The sequence below is a fragment of the Dermacentor silvarum genome, chromosome 1 (assembly GCF_013339745.2).
Source record: "Dermacentor silvarum isolate Dsil-2018 chromosome 1, BIME_Dsil_1.4, whole genome shotgun sequence".
Classification (NCBI taxonomy): domain Eukaryota; kingdom Metazoa; phylum Arthropoda; class Arachnida; order Ixodida; family Ixodidae; genus Dermacentor; species Dermacentor silvarum.
In genome coordinates, this window is record NC_051154.1 from 86597409 (window position 1) to 86617440 (window position 20032).

At 49.5% G+C, this 20032-nt stretch overlaps 1 protein-coding gene across 5 annotated transcripts in view; it reads left to right on the plus strand.

The window, feature by feature from the left end:
* The window catches only part of LOC119431810 (zinc finger homeobox protein 4), a 314132-nt gene that overhangs the window by 208442 nt on the left and 85658 nt on the right, over positions 1-20032 (plus strand). For 2 of the 5 annotated variants that reach the window (XM_037699281.2, XM_049670609.1), the window contains exon 1: positions 1815-2118. The exons of 2 other annotated variants lie outside the window; for them this stretch is intronic. The gene's annotated coding sequence lies outside the window, so the exon portion shown is untranslated. Of the gene's footprint in view, positions 1-1075; positions 1311-1814; positions 2119-20032 lie in introns of those variants that run through there. One more of the 5 variants, XM_049670604.1, reaches the window with a different exon arrangement.

The following is a 20032-nucleotide window of genomic DNA, read 5'->3' on the forward strand; positions in this document are numbered from 1 at the left end:
CTTATCTGCATTCCTTAATACATTTATTTTTATACTTTCAATGCCGATGTGAACGTTACACGAATGAAGGCGGTGTATATGAAATAATAATAATAATAATAATAATAATAATAATATAATAATAATAATAATAATAATAATAATAATAATAATAATAATAATAACGACAACAACAAATAAGGAAATGGGCATAACACCCATCGAGAAAAGCATGACAGTGACTGGCGATGTGAAAATGTCGTGTCCTTTGCTATGCTTTCAGTGGGAAGTACGTGGCTCAAACATTTCAGACTGATGATGAACGGCATGCTATAAATGTGACGAGATGTCGAACGGATTAAATATGACGGATTACTGGTGTGATGGATGTCACAGATTAGAATGCCATCTTTTGTGGATCACCCGAGCATTTTTTACGATGTCGGTGTGAAAAAGGCCATGCTTATATTCTACGGCAGGGGCGAACAATTAGCGTGCCTGTAGTCCATAGTTCGATCCTATAGGGCGGCTGCGGTTCTCATCTTGCAAGAAATGACACCTGAAGGTGTCGCGTAATGAAATGACGCGTAAAATAAAAAAGTGCTCCAGAAAATTTCCAGTAAGTTCGCACCGGCGAGCCACTGAGACGCCCACAGTCCGTCGTCTGTGCAGGCAGCGCCAAGTGGTGCGGTGTTCAGACCACGCGCCGGTTTCGGTAACGAAGTGACGTAATGCTCATATATGGGGAGCGCCTCCGGCGGCCACCGAGGGCGAGAGAGTGCTCCCGCTTAATAACAGACAAAAACAGGAGCGACCTCAACCGAACTGATCGATTCCCGATCAATAATGCGCTCGCCCTCAGGACGCCTTCTCCTCGGCTTAAAAAGGAGGAGAGAGAAGTGCGAGAGGACCCGGAGGAGGGGAATTAAATATGGCGACGGCGGCGGCGGTATCTGTCAAACTTGCATGTTTTTGCACATGTGCGCGTGCGCGCGCCGCCGTCTTTGTTGCCCGCAAGAGACAATAGATGGCGGCGCGAGCCCGGGCGCCGGCCTAGGTGTCGGAGGCGTCTCATAACCGGCCCGGAGCGCAGGGTCCCGGCGCACATTCGCGAGAGACCCTGGGAGAGCGGGGGGGCTCCGCCGGCGCATTTAAAGCAGCCAGCTGCGGCGCGCGGATTTTTGGCCTGTTCGGGATAACCCGAAGCCGCCACGCTGGATTGCTCGGTCTCGCTGCTGCTGCTCCACGTGCTCCGGCGCTCCGCGTGGGAGTCGCCCGTCGCCCTGGGAGCTGCACCGGCCGTCGACGCGCCGGCATGCTGCGGCGAGGAGGTAAGCCGCCGTGTGCGAGCCGGAAGCACGTTACCGCTCGCGGAAGTCTGTCCGTGCCTTCCCCGTAGGGACTTTTCTGGGGACTGTTCTGGTGTGCGACATTTCTTTCCTGCTTTTTCGCCTCCGTTCGAGGCCCAGGGAGTCATTGGCCTGTCCGCGCGAACGGACGACGTTTGTCACACGGCGTCAAGTGCGTGGGGCACCGGCGCCTCTTGCGCGTCCGAAACGCGCCCCACAGGCGAGACAAAAGCGCGCGCGCGGTAGCGCATAATGACGGCGGCGGCAAACAAAAGCAGAGCTGCGGCGCGGCGCTCGCGGCGCGTCCCCGAAAATAATTGCGACCAATGAGCGCCAGCGCGCCGGGGCCGCGGCGCGCGTCGCCATTGGCTCGCGCCGCGCGCGTCGCCCTCCCCCTCGCGGCGCTCGCGAGGAATTAATTACGCCGGCCCTCGTCCTCCTCGCCCGCTCAACCTTGGCGTGTGTGGCCTCAGTCGTCGTCGGAGAGCTCTCGCGCGCGCTGTCTCGGCGCCGCTCCGTGTTCCTGCCGCAGCGCAGGCGCAGTGCAAGGTGTCGGCCGCCCGCTGCCAGTCGATGCACGTCGCGCGCCGCGCTTGGATTAACGTTCCTCGATGTCGTCGCCGACGCCCCGTTGTGAACCTGTGAGGTGGTGCTCGAGCCGCGTCTTGGCGTGACTGGCCTCGCGAGCCGTCGCTGTGTGTATGGCCGGCAGCCAAGATCCGTCTGGGATTGTACTACGGTGTTACGCTGGTGTTGCAGTTCCTAGCTGGCCAACGACGTCCAGTCGACGGTAACGTACCGACTTCTTTCTTCTAGGTCGTCGGCTGCACACCGAGAGCGAGGACCTTTGACCTCGGCTCGGCGTGGGGCTGTCGTCCAAACCTGCTGCTGACTCCTGTCACGTTGTTGACGCGCTTACCGGCCTTCGGGCAACTTTGCTTTTAGTTACCTATTGCGCCTACTCATCGTTTACCGGTTTTTAGTTCGTTTTATCATTAACCATCCGCGCTTCTCGCGCCACAGTGTAAATCACGCGACTATTGTTCATATGTCGCACATTATACAGTGGGAGGAAGGTTGGTAGTTTACTCGACGCGGAAGAACTGACATGCCCTATGACTCTGAGCTTGTGGATTTGTGCTTCGTAAAGCTTGGCTGTGGCCTCCAGGCACGCTTTCCGTTACTCAATCCACGTGTTCAAAGCAGCTGGTGATCTGACCGCGTGGTTTCGTTTTAGGGACTTTAGGGAGCAGACCGTTGCCTCATAGGGACATTGGGAGAGTTGCGTTTTCCCTAGTGGGGAAGCCAGGTCGTTCTGCCGTCGCTCTCGCCGGTCAAAACTTCTATACTTCGTTCATTCACGCTCGCCAAATTGAGTGAATCGTGGCGTAGGTCATAAACGGTTCAGTGTGACGCAATGAGACAGCCGTGCAAGTTCATATTTTAAACATTATTTGGTTTTAATATATATGCGCTGGTGTCTGGCGGCGCTTGCTTCCGTGTTTTTCTTTACTTTGGACATCTTTCTCGTGTAATTACGGATTTTTAGTAGTTTGGCGTATCATTTTTGTTTTCGAAGTCCTACCAGCGGTCCAGTATACAAGTGTTTTATATGGAATAGCTTAGTAGAGACGTTTAATTGTTCTTGGCTCTGTATCGAAGCTGGCAGAGGTGGCTCGAAGAGTTGAAAAATACGTCCAATGGCAAGCTGAGGATACCTTGAATCGGAAAGCTCCGCGCTTATCACGCACGTGTAATTTATTGCTCGAGCAACGTTTTTTAGAGTTTGAGGTTTCCAGCGTTAGTTCCCAATGCTGCATTGTACTTGCCGGATGCGATTCCGTGTGATCACAGTTCTGGAAAAGAAAGGAGCACATACGTAAGGGAAACCTCACGTCCACTTAGGGATGATAAGAGTCTCAAACGTACAGGTTGATGTCCGTGCAGCCCCAACGGCGTTGCCGAGGCCATGGCACCGATCTTTTCTCAGAGTGAACGGATGTGCGTAAGCTCGAAGGTAACGACGTGTTAGGAGACAAAAACTGATTTCCGGTCGCTGTTATGTGACAGTTGCCCTCACGGTTGCAGCAATAGGTCAAGCTCTGAATTTACGCTGGCTATCTTGTTTTCCCCTGTCATGTTACGGGTTAGAAGGCTAATGTCGTAGGTCAAGGATGTTCAACAGAATTTCCTCTGTTCAACTCCTGGGCCTTTCCTTTGCTCTCCTCTCTCATAAGCGAAACATGCTGCCGATTTCACTGCAACAAAGTTTACTACAAGACAGTTCGCATCTGTTTCGAGTCGAATTCTAACTTGAAAGCCCTCCTCTCCTTGGAGTAGGCGTGATATACCATGTTGTTGTCAAAGCTACGTCCGACGAGGTTATTCTTTTCTGTGTAGAAGTTGCAGTTATGACGTAGTGGTTCTTTGTTGTGATGTTCTGACTATCAGTTATCAAAGTTTACGAGCTGCAAGGAGGGTCTCCTACAGCGTCTGTTTATGCTACTGCATGAATCTTCCTGGTTTGCAATAGTACGTCGGGAAATACAGGAGACGTGTTGTTACGTGTGCGCAATCGTTCAGGGCTGATATTGTATTAGAATACGCATTGTGCGACTGTTTAAAGCGCCGCAGGGTCATCCATGTTACATATAGACAGCGAATCATTGCAGCCTGACATACCGTCTAAGCAAAGCTCCGGTTAAGCAATTAAATATGTGTTCGGTGCTAAATGGATTAATCGGCAAGTTTCCACACTATTCTGTATTCCGAGTCATCGTGCTTTTCGTGCATGCTTTATTTTCTCATCCAGCTCAAAGTGTTGTAATTTTATTCTTTCTGCGGGTTCGTCATCTGTGCTAATAACATCTTGTCGGCAAGAACTAGAAAAAGTCAGCACGGCAATTATTTGACTCGCAGCTGGCGCAAAGATCTCAATCTAGTATATCTGCGCGCATGCCTTTTATGTTTTCTCTCGGCGTCTGTTTTAGTACAACGCCTAATGGCACATCGCTCTCGCTAAAAACCTACATGGAATTTTTAGCGCCGCTGTCGTCATCGCAAATTATAACTACATCCTTCGTGACTGTTGCAGTAGAGATAATGTTTCGGAAAGACAGGACAGGAGGACGCAGTTTCAAGACATGACCTGGCACTAACTAGCCCGACTTCAAACTGCTTTGTTGCAGTTGGCTGCGCTCTTATGCAGTCATCAAAGCATTGCATCTATCTGAGCGCTCGTCGTGTTGGGCAGGCACCTCGTTGTAGCTCCGCTTGCCACGAAGGGACCATTTTAACCTTGCCGAAATCCGCCTTGCACTATGAGAACACATCCTTTTGTGTGTGTGTGTGTGTGTGTGTGTGTGTGTGTGTGTGTGTGTGTGTGTGTGTGTGTGTGTGTGTGTGTGTGTGTGTGTGTGCACGTGCTTATCAGTGGTGCAGCAGAAACTTAAACCAAGGCCGCGCGGTCCCGTCCCATAGCAGGGATGTGTTGATTTGCTGGGTGAGCAGCCACGTCGGGTGCGGAGGTGTCTCGTGACGAGCCGCTGTCAGGGTGCGGCTAGTCCGTTCAGAGAGGCTTGCCTGCCAACGCTAGAACCGTCTTCGTCGACCAGCAGAAGGAGAGCTGTCAAAATTTGCAATTAAACCACATACACGCGTAAGAAAAAGAGGGGATCTCAAAGCGGGGTCATTTCTTTTCAGTAATCGGGCGCCTGTAACACGAGAAAGCTCCGAAAGGCGCTCGCGAGACCGCCTGCTGCTGCAGAGCGTGTCCCTCCTTACTGGCACCCGTATATGCTCCAGTTACGGAAGCGCCAATTATATCCGCCTTCGATTACGAAACGCATCCTTAAATGTCGACTGGTGTGAGGTTTGTCGCCGTACCTGGAGAGCGCCGAGAGACGTCACCTCCGGCGAGCCTCCTTTCCAGCACCACCTTTATTTCGCGGCGGGGATCCCTCGGTCGCCGTATTTGCGCCTCCTGCGGTCTCTTCGGCTAGCCTCATTAAAGACGGCGGCGCCGGCTCGTTCAAATTAAGCTCGTCGTTTCCCATTCTGGCCCGCGGTGTCGTCGTCGTGCTTTCAGTGGCGGGCATGGCAGGGTTTTGTAACGCCGTTACAAAACGCCCGTACGAGCCCGTCAGCAGCCTGCGAAGCGCACCCGCGACTGCTGGGAGTCTGCTCATCGGGGAAAAAAAAAAAAAGGAATAAATAAGTACGGGAGGTTGAGCACATCCCCGCTGGCATGTCCGTGCGGAGGTTTTGTAAATATGCTCCGCACTTCTTTGTTGGAAAGCCCAATAAAGGGTCGGTAATTTGCGCCGAACAAAAGCAGCGTGGGGTCCTGTCCGAGGGTAAGGGAAACGCCCCGTGCTGAGACAAAGGCCGCTCGGCAGCTGCACGTGCTGTTTGCCCCGCCGCGCAAGCATGCCCTTTTCTGTTCGACCCCACTCCTGCGTAGTGTCGCCCTGCACCCTATTTTCCTCCGCTGCCTGCACTCTTCCTTTTGTGCATCGTCTTCTGCTGGCATTTCAAAGGGAAGGACCGAAACGGAAGCCGCGCTGAGGAATACAAACACGAGGAGCTTCGGGCCGTGGCCATCTGTGGCGGTGCCTTTCCTGGCCGCCGGTTACGATCTGTCTGTCCACCCGAGGGCGCCTCTGGAAGCGCGCCGCACTGGAGGCCGGCCCCAGCCGCTGCTCGCCCCTCATCGGAAACTTTAGAAACAAGAAAGAACACTCTCGGCTCCTTATCTGGCCTTTTTCTTTCCCAATCGGCTTGCTGCTCTACTGCGTTTTACGCTCCCCCTATTTTTCTTTTCCTTTTTGTTTTGGCTACTGCATATTGGCCATATTTAAACAATGATCGTCCGGCGACGTCAGTGCGAACGGCGCCTGCAGGCAGCTTCGCCTCTCCTGAAGTAAAATTTGCAATCGCCACTACACAATACTAGCATTGTTTGCTCGACGTTGATCAATTGGACAGCGCGCGTTGAAGCGCACGTAGAGCGGTTCCCTGGCGTAACTGGCACGTGCGTTTGCTTACCTCACTGCCCCCGAGCTCCGTGCATGCGGTTGCTGGTGCAGAGACGTAATGACAAAACTCCGTCCGGCTCTTACCTCTGTTGCGCAACCGTGTCTTTTAGCAACAGATTCGAGCTTATATCAGGCCTATAGTTGGTACGCTCATTGTAAATGCATGTTGACGCTGTCAGCGGCGGGAAACAATCGGAAAGTAAAAAAAAAAAAAAGAAAAGTAGAGCGTCATTTGTAAGTGCGGTTGCACGACCCAGCTGTTATGAGACGGCTCGAACTTCCGGTTGGTGGTGTATATATGTATATATAGCGCCATCAAAAACGCATCGTCTGTGTGCGAAAGGCGAACAATGCTACGGTAGACGTTACGCGCGTGTTTCGCGTCAACAACGCGGTTCAGCTTGTGACGTGACCGCACTGCCATCCTTTCTGCGTGCGGGAAACCTTTATTTTCTTCTTGCTCGCTGTCACTTCACGCCGACGAGCTGCTACCCAAGTGGCTGCTCTCCGGGAAGAGTGTTGCAGAATAAAACAGCTTCGTGGCATCTATCTTACGCAACGACACGCGCGTACTCCATGCAAAAGAAAATCGGAACCGTCGCTCTCCGCAGGTAAAGCGTGTCGACGTCCTGTGTGACTCACCAGTACGTACGCAGTTCAAGAGCGCTGGGTATAGGCAGCGTTAAACGTAATCAAAACTCGAGGGCGAAGTTTAGTTGATGAGTAATGCCTACATCTTACTGCGTACATGCCATTTTGGCTCCTGCGAATTCGGTCTCCACTTCCCAAACCGGTGGTGGGTTCAGAGGCAAACTTAGCTGTGTCTGTTGTCTTTGCTGTCGCTTAAATGACGCGGTTACCTCAAATATCATCATGTTTCGAACAGGCAACCAAGGCTTTTATGTGCTCGCTCACTATGGATATGTCGCTGAAGCGAATTTTGGTAACTAACGCGAAGAAACTTAAGTATACGACAGCCCATGGACGTTACAAGAATGTCCCACTCAGCGTGCGAACTGTCATCAAAATGAAGGCTACCGTTGGCACTCGCGCATTGCCTGCCTGTCGAGTCTCATGTGGCTCGTTTTAGCCTCCTCGTAAGAAATGCTCCATGGACTTTGGCCAGACGGTGATGTCAGCGAGCGTCCGTCAACGGGCGTCGCATTCTGCCTCGAAAGCAGGCCCGGCATCTGGCGAGTCGCAACGCTGTTGACTTGCTCCTGTGGGGGAGCCGTGCGCACCGTTCCGAACCGCGCTAAGGCCGAGCGGCCAAAAGACGTGTGACAGGAGCTCGCTGCCTCTTGTTCCGTGCCGGCGTCGTTTCCGTGCGCGAGTTGGCGGCACGCCGCGTGCTCTCTCACCGGGAGCCGGCCGACCGTAGACGACGCCGCTCGATGGGGCCCCCGCTCAGCGAGCATGCGCCTTGCGGTGCTCGACCGGAGCGCCGCTCGAGTCTGGCACGGCTGTGGTTCCCGCGGCGTGCAGTGCTGAGCCCGAGTCCTGAGAGGAACGGCCGCCGACGGCGCTTGTCGTAGCGCCGTTTGTTGTGTCTGCGACGCGCTGTAGTACACGCGTCGCGCCCGGCGTCTCTCCCCGTCTCTCTCCCTCGTTGGCAACCACACGTGCCGCCGCGCTCTTGACTCCGGTCGCCCGGGCACGGCCTTCGCTGCAGATCTACTGCCAGTCGGTTAACCCACGGGCGTTTCGGCCGCGAATCGGGGCCCGTGTCGCCCAATTAACAGTGCTTTCGTGTCCACCACGAGAGTGTAGCTGGCAATTAGGCCAATTTGCACTGCAGTCACGGTTGCGTAACCCTGTTGTAGTTAAGCTCCGCGCGCTTGCCTTCCCACTGATTTCTTACTTTCTCTTCTCTTTTTTTTTTTGCGATTTATTCATTAGATGCTGTCTTACGGTCTCTTATGTGTATGTTGTCTGCAATGGGCGTAACTCCTGTGGTCACTCAGCCTAGTGGTGAGAAAAAAAACCTTTTTAAGGAAAATTCGGGGTGTTCTGTGTCGGCAGGATTCCAAGTTGAACTCCGCTTGCTGTTCGAGTAATGCGAAAGAGTGCAGCCCTGCACGTTGCGGAACAACAAAGTTTGTATTATAATTTGGCATCTGGGCTTGACGTTACTTTATTGATAGCGTGGTACGAAAGCTTTGACTAAGTAATGTGGAGTCACCGCGTGTCCGCTAAATGTGAATTTTAAAGTTGCCTAATTTGTAAAGCTCCCTCAAATAACCATGGTCGTGGTCATGTCAAGGTAACGCGTATGGAAGTGTGCCGTAGGCTATATCAGCATTTAAGGACAAATTCAGGTTTTCTGGCCAGTGCCTGGATTTGTGCTTACTTTCCACAGCCGTCACCTTAGTCGTGTTATTTTTTTACTGCATTTAATGCTGGCTATATTTTTAATTTTAATACGAAACCAAGTATCGACACGTGACCTAAACCCGCTCAGGGAGAGTTATTTTGCTTAGATACATTGGTGACATTGCTTAAAATTGTACTTTACTGCCCTCTGCTCATTTTTCTTTGCGTGATAGAGTAATTTATTTCTTATATTCAGTTAGCGCGTGTTAAAAAGTGGCGTTGTCTTCGTGTAGACGAACTGGAGTGGTGCACCCTCTTGACATGGTGACACGCAACAGTGCGAGTAGTGCTGTGGGAGGGGTGCCAAGGTCGCTGCCGCATTCAGGTTGTCGAAAATGCGTTGCGCATTTACGGCATGCCGGGGTCATCACGATACCACTGTAGACATTCCTTGCCACAATGGGCCTGCAAGACCGTCGCACAAAAGGCTTTGCTTTCGGCAGTAGTGCCCACAGAAAGACACAAACTTCAGAGACGGCGCTTGTAAGAAACACGCGTGATCATAGCTGGCAAAGAAAAAAAAAAACGATGACTTATCGAACCGATTACTTGCCGAGGACGGCTGTTGTTGGGGTCGCAATTTCAGTGTTCAAAACAAAGTAACTATTCCGGCGGAAACCCTATGCGCTTCCACTTGCTCACTTATGCCGCCATGGCATTGCCATCGCGTCCAGTTATCAGTGTTGCGGGCGTCCGTACACATTTTAGAGAAGAGACTACGTAGGTCGAAAAATTCTGTTTTAAATATTTCTACTCATAATCCAAGGAAACCGCTGCATGTATAGACACTTAGAATGATTGCGCTACAATATAGGAGGCCCTTGAAAAACAGTAGATACTCACTTTAACTTGTTCATTGTTTTCTTTCGGGTGCGTGGTATAAGGAACAAATAGTGTTTAGTGAAACTAGAGCTCCATCGGCACCATAATGATATCAACATATGCCGCAGAGCGCTATAGACTAAATGACCTTCATTATTGTCTTGGCCTCAGGCGATATCCCCCCCTCTTGTTGTTAGAGTGCGGGCTTGTGACCTGAACGCTGCGTGCCTCTGCGAGCTGATTCTTTCTCTATATCTCAGCCACTGTAAGGTCAGCGGTTGTTCCCGCCTTACGGGAAGACCCGTTGTTTCTCGTTTCAATCCTTGGCAAGTTATCGCGAGTCAGGCGGACCTCCCCTGTTTAGAATTAAACGGCCAGAGTCGTCTTGGATGGAGCGCGCGTCGTTATCCAGCCCACTTGCAATTAAGTTTAAATTTGCGACGCTTTGCACGTACGGCTAATCTACTTAGTAACAGCGCTTGCGCCAGCTGAGTTCCGCTGGGGAATTCATTGGAAGAACCTTGTGATGTCCTTCAAAAATGAGCGTATATCTGCGCGGCGTTCGTCGTTACCTATTCCTTTGGCAGAGCGCGCCGCTAGTCTTTAATTAGGCACTCTAACCTCTCCCGCTGGCACGCTTGTGTGTGCGCTCTTCTTGCCGACGTCCGCTACGGCTATACCGATTCGAACGCCGGCATCGATATCGCATTATGGCTTGTATTCTCTTTAAGCGCGCTGCCTTCGTTCGTTGCAGAGGGGACATTGAAATGCGCGGTGTGCGTCTCGATCGCGTTCGAAGAGACGAGCTTTGTCTCCCTAATGGCCCAATTTGAAATGCGTGCACGAGTAATGGCCGGACTCTTGCAGTGTGTGTGTGCCTTCGATATCGCCTCTCGCGTGCGGCTTCCACGGAGCCACCCGGCGTGCTCACTTGCTTGGCGCTTTGATAAGCTGCGCCATAGGTGCGTCGCCAGTGGAAAGGAGGGCACGTTTGGGCGATCGTGGAGAGTGGCATACACGGACCTCCTCCTTGCTGTTCCAGGAATCCGGAATGTGATCGGTCGTACTCCAACTACTTCTTGCGCACTATTGCTAAATGCTCGTGCGCTGTAGTACAGTGTTTCTGTCTACCGCTTAACACCAAATTCGAGAGTGCGAATGATGAAGAGAAAGTCGCGTCAGTGCGTGTGCTAGTAAAATCATTTACGACGCGCTTATTTTATTATTATCTGGCTTCCGAACATCCGTACCACAGTCGACTTGTGATAGGTGCAGCTCAGATGGTTCGTGATTCCGGTTAAATAAAACCCGACCTGAAAACTATTGCGTGCCCATATGTCTTCGGCGCATTTTACAGGCGCTACAACTGGAGACTTCATTATTTCGAGCTTTTTGTGCCTTATGTAGACAAATTGATTGAGGTATGAGACGATGTCTCTAAATCACTGGTTGTTTAAACTACAGCTCACATGAAAAGTTGTTATTGAAATCTTGTTTTGACAATGTAGCCAGCAGATATCTGCTTATACTTGAGAGACGCTGCTGAATAGCATGCATTTTTCTTTAATAATTTTTTTTTCGCTCTGTATATGAACATGACCCTAAATTAGTTAGAGGTTAAGATCTTTTGTGTACAATACTTCTTCCATGTAGACGAAATGCTGTCTTCCATGATAATGTATTACATTTTGGACCATTCAAACAATATCTCCAGTCTGAGGAGTTTACGTTTTCGCAGATCATATTTTTCGAGTCTCTTCATGGCAAAGTACCGAACTTACTTTTCGCAAAAGATTAAAAGTTCCTCACTGAACTGATAAGTTAGCCACCGGACTCAAAACAACGATTGTGATAAAAGACTTGGTATATCATTTGTTGCACGTTGCAAAGATCTTGTCAGGTCCTCAAATGTACTCCTTATGGTTGTGAAATCGGCGCTCGTACTACGAACCACGCAGTCGCCTAATTACATTTCTAGCCGTCTCCACGTCTTGCTTCCCATAAAACGCGCCTATCCAGACACATTGTACAACAGTTTCTAATCCTAACTTCTGCACACAGGCTTTCTCTTGCCATCTCTTGATAAGAGGACAGCTGACGATGCGTCGTGTACCTACTGCGTGTGATGTACCTACGTCTTTGCGATGATCGACTGGTTAGCACTTCGTCTTCTTGCTTATCTTAGACTGTCTCACACCGCTTGCTTTCACCGGAAGGCACGTATGCGACTGCCCGACCCACGCGACCTAGGGCTCTTAGCGGTGGGAGTCCTGTGTTTGTAAGCTTGGGGGGGAGGGGGAGGGGGGGGGGGGCGTGGCATGCCCTTAAGTTTTCTATTTGCACTAAGCGGCTGAGAGGGAATCTGCCTTTCATGTCGCAGTCGTATCGCACTCGTGAGGGCCAACTGCAACGAAATTTCACTTTGGCTAAATTGGTTATATATTGGTGTGCACTGTTGAAGCGATCTTCGCGAGTCTGTAGGGTTGGTAATTGTCGAATTTTCTCACTAACAGCCTCTAAATATTACCTAAGCAGAGGACACGTGCAGCTTGTGGTTCGGGAATATCTACAAGGCCGCCAAGTGGCTTATAAAACCCATGTATGCTAACACAGTTTGCGCGCCTGTATTCTGCGTAACAAAAAAATAACTTCCTGTATAAAACCTGAACATATAATTTCGACTCACAGATAACTCTAAAGACCTGTTAATGGAATAGTGGATTATGTTTAGCAGATTCTTTGATTTTGCCGTTCGGTACGGTCCACTGGGCCCGTTCTTGGTCAATCCTCCAGAATGGCTGTGACACTGTGATACAAGACGTATATAACTCTTAAATGTAGCTGGACATGCCGATGCAGCTGTCATCACCATTCGTCCCTCGACAAGCATCATACATCGTCTTCGTCCTCCTGACGTCGCTGCGTAGATGTATGTGCATTCGCCTAATTTGGAGTTTGCATTCCCGTATAGCTTGTGAGCGGTGTAGTGCGTAAACATAAAAATTGCATGAGAATAAAGGTGTGACCATTGTGGTGGATAAACATAAACATTTGATGAGATTGCAAGTTACATGGGATGAAAGTAATCAAAAACTGTACGCATCGCCGCTAGTTGTAAAGCGTTCATTTAACTACTTTACTTAAGCTTAGTTTCACGTAGATTCCAGCATATGTGTTGGATCTACGTTTTTTTTTTTTTTTTCAGTTCTGATATAAAACACGTCAATTTGCGAGAACTTTGTGACAAATTCACTCGTATTTCAGACTTAAAATATTGCACGGAGGCCCCCTTCTTCATATTTACACTATCTGAAACTAGACTTTTTATGCTGTCCAAATTCTTGTGGAAGTTGGCATTTATGCGGAATGGTTGATATATTTGATTGCTTGATACTTCGTACTTCCTTAAGTACCCAAGCTTCAACACTCCTTAGCGTTCAGTTCCAATTATGGTTTTGTTGTCACACGTAAAGTAGTTACGTGCTAATAAAACGGATCACTGTACGTGCACTTTCGTTTTCACAGTAAATGACTTGCTCTCGCGTTGCGTTTGAGGTGAGACATTTGACTCCCTGTAATAATTTTGTCCTGCTGCAACAGTTTTGATGAGCACAATGCGTTGGCGGGCTAGTTGGTGCAAATCCATAATTACTTTGTTTAGCACAAAGAAAGACAACAGGACAAGGTTGTCCTGTTGTCTTTCTTGTGTCCGTTGTTTTGCGCTAAATAAAGTAATTATGGAGTTTTGATTACTTTTGTGTATGCGAACTGCACCGAAAGTAACGTACAATTGAACACAACCTCTAGATACTCTGCTACACACGTTCAACTTGCACAGCTGGCTAGAGCCACTCTTCTTGTATGCGAACAGCCTCGAATGTTTTGTGTCTACATTCTACGTTAATATTCAGGCCTCGGAAATGGTAACGCCGTCACCCACTGAGTCTGACGCAAACAAATGCATTATGTTTGATACCCACACTATGAAAAATAAAAATCCTGATGCAGTTACTAACACAAAGTCAGTAGTAGCTTCCTTTCGCATATTTTGCTGTGTTGTCGGTACCGCCGCGGCCAGTTTCTTTAAAGGCCATTAAACTAACTGGACGGGCAAGCTCGTTGACAAAACAGTGATCGACTCCTCTAAAACTCGTAGCATATACTTGTACACTGGGCAACTTTTCGTAACACGATCAACCGAATCACGGGTAATTATACGAGATACGTAATCGCAGCAACAACCCGCACAGTGAGATCGCTTTTTATAGCCGTCTGCTCAAGGACACCCAATCAGTCCGTGAGTGTTTTGCACGAATACGAAGCGCTGTTTATTGCAGCTGTGTAGTAAGTTGCCTACAGTTACGCGTTACTACTGTTAGCATCATCAAAGAAATTGCATGTAACAATGATGCCTTAGCACTACGATCTCACACATAATCAACAGAACACAATTTCGACCGAGTGTTTACTAGCTGAACATTGATTGTGGGCCTCTTGCGCTATTAAAACGAGTTTATAAAGTTAGCAAATGAAGAAGAGTTAGCAAAGGACGCAGTTGCAAACTTTCCACCCACCTTTCCTTTTTTGAGAGGGGTTCACAGCAAGCTACAGAAGCGCTATGGTCATGACAACATTGACGCAACCAATGTCGGTGGCTATTTAGATGAATACTTTTACACCTACTGTTTTGAATGACGAGACGCGTTCACTGTAGCGTCTACAAGCTCAGTGTTTACGTAGAGGAAGTTTTTTGTTGCTTACGTTTTTCCTTGCATTAGCGCATGCAGTATGTGCTCTTCGGAGGGAGAAATAAATATTTTTTTTTTCTCTCTATGGCAATGAGATTCTAGTCGGATAGATACGATGTAACCAAAGTGCAACATCCGCTTGTGCTGCAGTTAACAGGCCTTACATTCTGCTTACTCTTCTATGTCTGGAATTTTTGGCGCAGTGCTGTAGCTCTGCGCTGAACGATGGAGTAACTCTAACGCCCGATGAGTCAAGAAGACGGCGACCGTCTGAGGACATGCGTGTAGTGCTTTCCGCGGACTGTATTTGTTGTCGTCGTAGTCTAAGCATGCTGCAGTGTTTAATGTAAATAAACGCCTAGCCTAAGGTGTTTTGTTAATATGACAAATCCTAATTTCAACAGAGAGGCTCTCTTATCTGGCGTTCGTGCTTCCATGTTTTCGCCGTATCCAGGCTTACACACGTCAGAATACTACGATTGACCGCTTTCCGTGAATCCGGGCTACGTTATAATTCACAGTGTACTTTTTATTCTTTCTACTTTTTAGTGCTGGATGTTGAAATAAAATGACTTACGAAAGCTCTTTATGGGACATCTAGTTTATGTTATTTTTCTCATGAAAATAACTCTGTAATTGCATGCACTTCCGTGGTTCTGAAGATGGGCTACTAGGAGATATGGGGGTAAGAGATTGAGTTGTGAGCCTTGTATATGTACGTACAATATCGTCTCCTGCTACCCTTGACGTAGCATACTTTCTACTAAATTTCACGTCTAGCTTTAAAGGTGTTCTGGGCGCCTATATGTTCTTAACTATTCCGCAGGAGCTACTCTCAGGCGTTTTGCATTTTTGCGGGCTATCCATTTTCTAGGAAGTGCATTTAGGCCACGTACTTTCTAAATTGGCCCGCAATAAAACAGGAGGAAAAGAAAAAAAAAAGTGTTACCTTTCGTCGCTTTGCCGTGCGGCTGACGGCAAGTTGGGAGGTTAAATTAAGCTCCGGCAGTTGTTTCATTCTGTTTTTGTTTTCCTTCTTATTTTTCTGTTTTTGACGCCAGCGCTGGAGACAGGACCATTAGTGTCAGGGCCGCCTCACAGCCTGGTTGCTGCAAATCATTGTGAAGCAAATAGAGCGATCGTAACGACCAGCTTTGTCTGGAGCGCAGACATGTTCACAATTTCTCCGCCGCTGGGTGGCGAATGGGTTTTCGTTTGTCGGTCAGCTGTGTCTACAAAGGGCCTCCTGTTTTACCTGTTACCCTGCTCTGTCCACGGTGCATGTGCTTCGAACATGGGTTGGCCAGCAGCTTCACAGAGGCTAGGCAGAGCTACCTCACGTCGAGTACACGTCGTCCTACATGTCGCATGAGCTGTTACTTCATGCTCGTCGCTTTCTGTACTTCATTGATCTCAAGCTGTCTGAAGCGTTTCTGAGTAGCCGTCGCACAACGGACGTGTTTGAATAAAAAGTGTGTGCGTTTATGAAAAGGTCTCGTTTGTTCTGTGCTAGCTATCTGTTATTCATCAAATGCCACCTTACGGGAGCATTGTTTCAGATAATGTGTCAACTATGCTCGCGAGGCAGTCACCTTTTGTAAACGTATGCACGGCTCTAGTAATGCGTGCTACGTGCTTGTGTATAGAAGATAGTTCGCGTACTTCCCCTTTGCGTATCGAGTGCTGCTTGTACGACGAATCTCCCTACACACACAAGTTTTAGTCGGGCAGTGATAACCACGTAATTGTGCAGAAAATACAGAACAATGTAGCCTCCCCTGCTTGACTACATTGACTTCGTGCTTTAAAATCTTGATCACTACATGTTGGCGCAAAACGTTCCTCTTCTTACAACCGCACGGATGTTTCATAAGCTTCATTATGGGTGAAAATGTACATGCTGTTAGGGAGAAATTGGGTGTCCAATGTATGGGTAAATTAGTCGCCATACTGGCGCATGTATGTCTTCGTAACGCTTATGAAGTAGTCTTCGCAATGCTTTATGATTTATCTTCAGTCAAATCTGAATATGGCGTCCGTTGATTCTGAATCATTGCAATTAAAGACATTATGTAAGTACTAGGAAAATCCACATGTTCAATATAAGAAGTGCGTGTTGGGCAGCACTGCGTCGACACCTCGGATCGATGGCTCCGGTCCGACAAGCTGCGCGTCTTCGAAGCAGAGCTCACGAGGAAGTGCGTCAGCGCTCTGAGGAACTCGGAACGAATCTCGCGTTTCGGTGTGCGGCGTCCGTTCTAAGGCCGCTATACGAAACCGCCGCGCGGCTCGTAGTCCGAAGTTCGCAGAATCTCATCTGCAGAGTGATTGTTCGTTCTTGGTTGCGACGTCACTTGAGAAGGTGATGGTCCGCTGTCCTGTCACGGATCGTCCTCTGACGTCACCTAGCATCGCTGCCACCACTAGAGCTATGAAAGAGCCCCGAACGTCAAGTGTAATTCTCCTTGCCGTCATTGAGTTGGGGCACGCCACACCGTCGTGCACGCATGATGCAGTGTGATATTCTACTACGTAAAGAGCTAGAAACTTTTGGCAGTCTATTACGGACGTAGTGTGTTCCAGTCAGTATCGCCTGCTGACGGGCGGACATCCGCTAGTGACATTCATTTGAGGCATGTATAACAGATGAGATTTGGAAATTTGTGGGCACCCGCCGGGGTGGCTCAGTCAGCTAAGGCGTTGCGCTGCTGAGCACGACATCGCGGGATCGAATCCCGGCCGCGGCGGCCGCATTTCGATGGAGGCGAAATGCGAAAACGCCCGTGTACTTGCGTTGTAGTGCACGTTAAAGAACCCAAGGTAGTCAAAATTAATCCGGAGCCCTCCGCTACGGCGTTCCCCATAATCAGAACTGGTTTTGGCACGTAAAACCCCAGAAAGAAGAAATTTGTGGGCACAACGTGTAATCAGTTAGTGCAAGACTTGGAGATCGCTGGGAGAGGCCTTTGTTCTGTAGTGAACATAAAAATAGGGTGATGATGATGATAAGTTCCTTCACATTGAGGAAAATGTTTATTGCAGGCGGTTCTATGTAGTTGGCGTTCAGACGGTACTGACTTTGTTTGCATGCTCGTGGCAGTTTCGAATCACCGAGATGCGTCGTCTAGGGACATGCGCCCACTAGCCCCCGTAGACGATCCGCCATGTTGCGGATTCAGCCAGTTTGCTGCGCTGCGGAAGGTGGCGTCGACGCCGAAAGCTGCTCGTGAATGGCTTCGCTCTTGCGCGCATTCGCCGTGGCACACCGTGCTTCCTCGGCACGTACACGCGCGCGTAACACCGCTGTGCTCCCTGTGACGCACGCTGACTTCGGGCGCGTGCGCGGCTCTGCCATCGGGGCTGTGGAGCGCTCGCCAGGGTTACTGGGGGCGCCGCTAGTTTCCCGGACGGCACGCCGTTCCCCGCACGGGGAGCTCCGGCCTCCATGTGCGGGCTTGGGTTGCCGCGGCGGGGCAGCAACGCCGAGTGACAGATGGCCGGTCCCCCCACCCGTCGTTGCGGCCGCGATGCCCCCCCCTTCGTTCTGTTAGCGCTCCCTTCCGCTTTTCCATTGGATTGCGGACTCCCGCTAGGCACACGCGGTCAGTCGCCTTCCTGCCCCGTGACTAGCCTAGCCCGTCTCTTCCTCGCTTGGGCTGCAGTCATTTCCAGGCACACCCTGCTCTCCCGGCGAGCTGGCTTCTCTGGGCGCGTAAACGCCTTGTCTTGCCTCGTTCCCGTGTTTCGTTTTTATGTATATATTTACAAGCTTGTGTACCTGATGGAGCTGACCTTGAGTGAACGGGAGACTCTGTTCGACACGGCAGCGAATGCACATGCCCTTACGCTCGAGCCGCCACTCCACTTTTTTTTTTTTTTTTCTGGTAAATGAAGTGGAAAGTCAATGGTGATTTCTCCTTCAGGTGTGTTGGCTGGTCATTACGCAAACACGAAGGTGTGGAACGTTCGCATTTCAGGTACGGATAGCAGACGCCCGTTGTATTTATTTTCGACATGGCATATAGTGGGGCACTCTTACTTGACAGATTTGTCATTTATGCGGCCGCGAGATGAATTTCAAGCATGTAGCATTATTACCGAAACGTTTTCTCTACAACTATACTTACCAAACGTCAGTACGCGGTTTTTCGTAAGTTGTTGAAGAACGCCAGTCCCGGCGTGCCCATTATTAGTACTTTCTTTACTTGTCACTGTAGTAATCAGCCAATAAACGGAGCTCCTAAGACTTCAGGAATCTTTCACTGTAAGAAGTATTAGAAGGCCAGAAGGAGAGCTAGTTGGTGGGGGTTAGAAGTAGTTGAGAAAAATGTATACAGCTCAGCTCTACCGTCGTCTAAGTCATGTTTTGAGGCGCGATATACGTCCCTCTGCGCCAGGCTGGTGGGAACATGCTATTACAATACGCATAAGATCTTATCTTTCTAAGTGTCACCGACGTGTACTGTTTAGGATGGCTAGGTACCGGAGACAAAATGGATCCTAAAAACACCTGTGGAGTCACATTCAAAAGTGCTAATCATTGTCGGTGATTTACTCATGGAATCATGACGACGCAGTTTCATGCCCTGCGCGTTCAGGCAACGGAGCTGCTGGCCCAAACTGCCAGGCTTTACCACTGCGGCCACTGTAGGACTATTCGAGTCAATCTCTAAGTCTTCATCAATTTTCCTAACCAGACAGGTAATTCTGTCGAAATGTTTAGCTTCAAAGACCTCCAAGCAGACCGCAGTGAACATTCGAGCGGTCGCTTGTTATTATTATGTTTCTTTTTTGTACTTGCTTGCGCAGCTCACATTTCATTTATGAATTAAAAGCGACATTTGAGCTTAAACAACCGTACTTTTTTATATCTGTCGCCACTTGCCGCTGCGGCATTATAGCGGTAAATTCATATAATGATAGTTATTGAAACTGATTTGACAGACTCGTTACGCGTTGGTTTGTGTTGCCTCCTTCTGTTTTATACCATTAATCAATCACTGTCTCTAAGCAAATTTGAAAAGTTTCCTCTTTTTTTTTTTGCCAGTTGGTCTTTTCCTTCTCGCTTCTGTTTGCCCCCTTGCGACCTTACATTTCGCATGCACATGCAACACATTTATTTTTTAAGTTGCGTGTTTCCGGCTCTTACCCTTTATATGTGTTAATGAGCAACGGTCTACCGCTTTTTTGCCCTCTGAAGACGCGTCATTCTACAGCAAAATCAAGTCGGAGTGAAATTGGGTGCGATCGCACTGATCCACACGGGGCAAGAACACGGTATCTGTGGCAGACACTTGTCGACAGCTGCAATTTCACTGACACGCGCGATGTGTGTCGTGGGCGCGAGTATCCGTTGCGTCCAGTTTCCGCATTGGGAACGTGCCCAGCCCTGATTACCATTTTGTCGCGCCGACAGCGCGTAAAGAGTGCGCTCAGGGCGTAATTAGGGCTCATTTTCGCGCTTATCGCTTGTCCTTCCTTTTTGTCATCTTATGGCGCGCCGTGCACCGCTGCAGTGACACCCGAGAGGCGACGGAGCGACACGCCAACAGCAGTGGCAAGGGGAGTGGCGAGGGTGGTGCTCTCTCGTGAGGGACGAAACAGCCGAAGCAGCGCCGATGTTGGGAGGAGGGGGGAGTGCGTGATCACGTCCGATGCGCCCGGCGTTTGCAGGTGACGCCACAGGAAGTAGTATTTCGTATACGGCCAGCACGCGCAACATCTC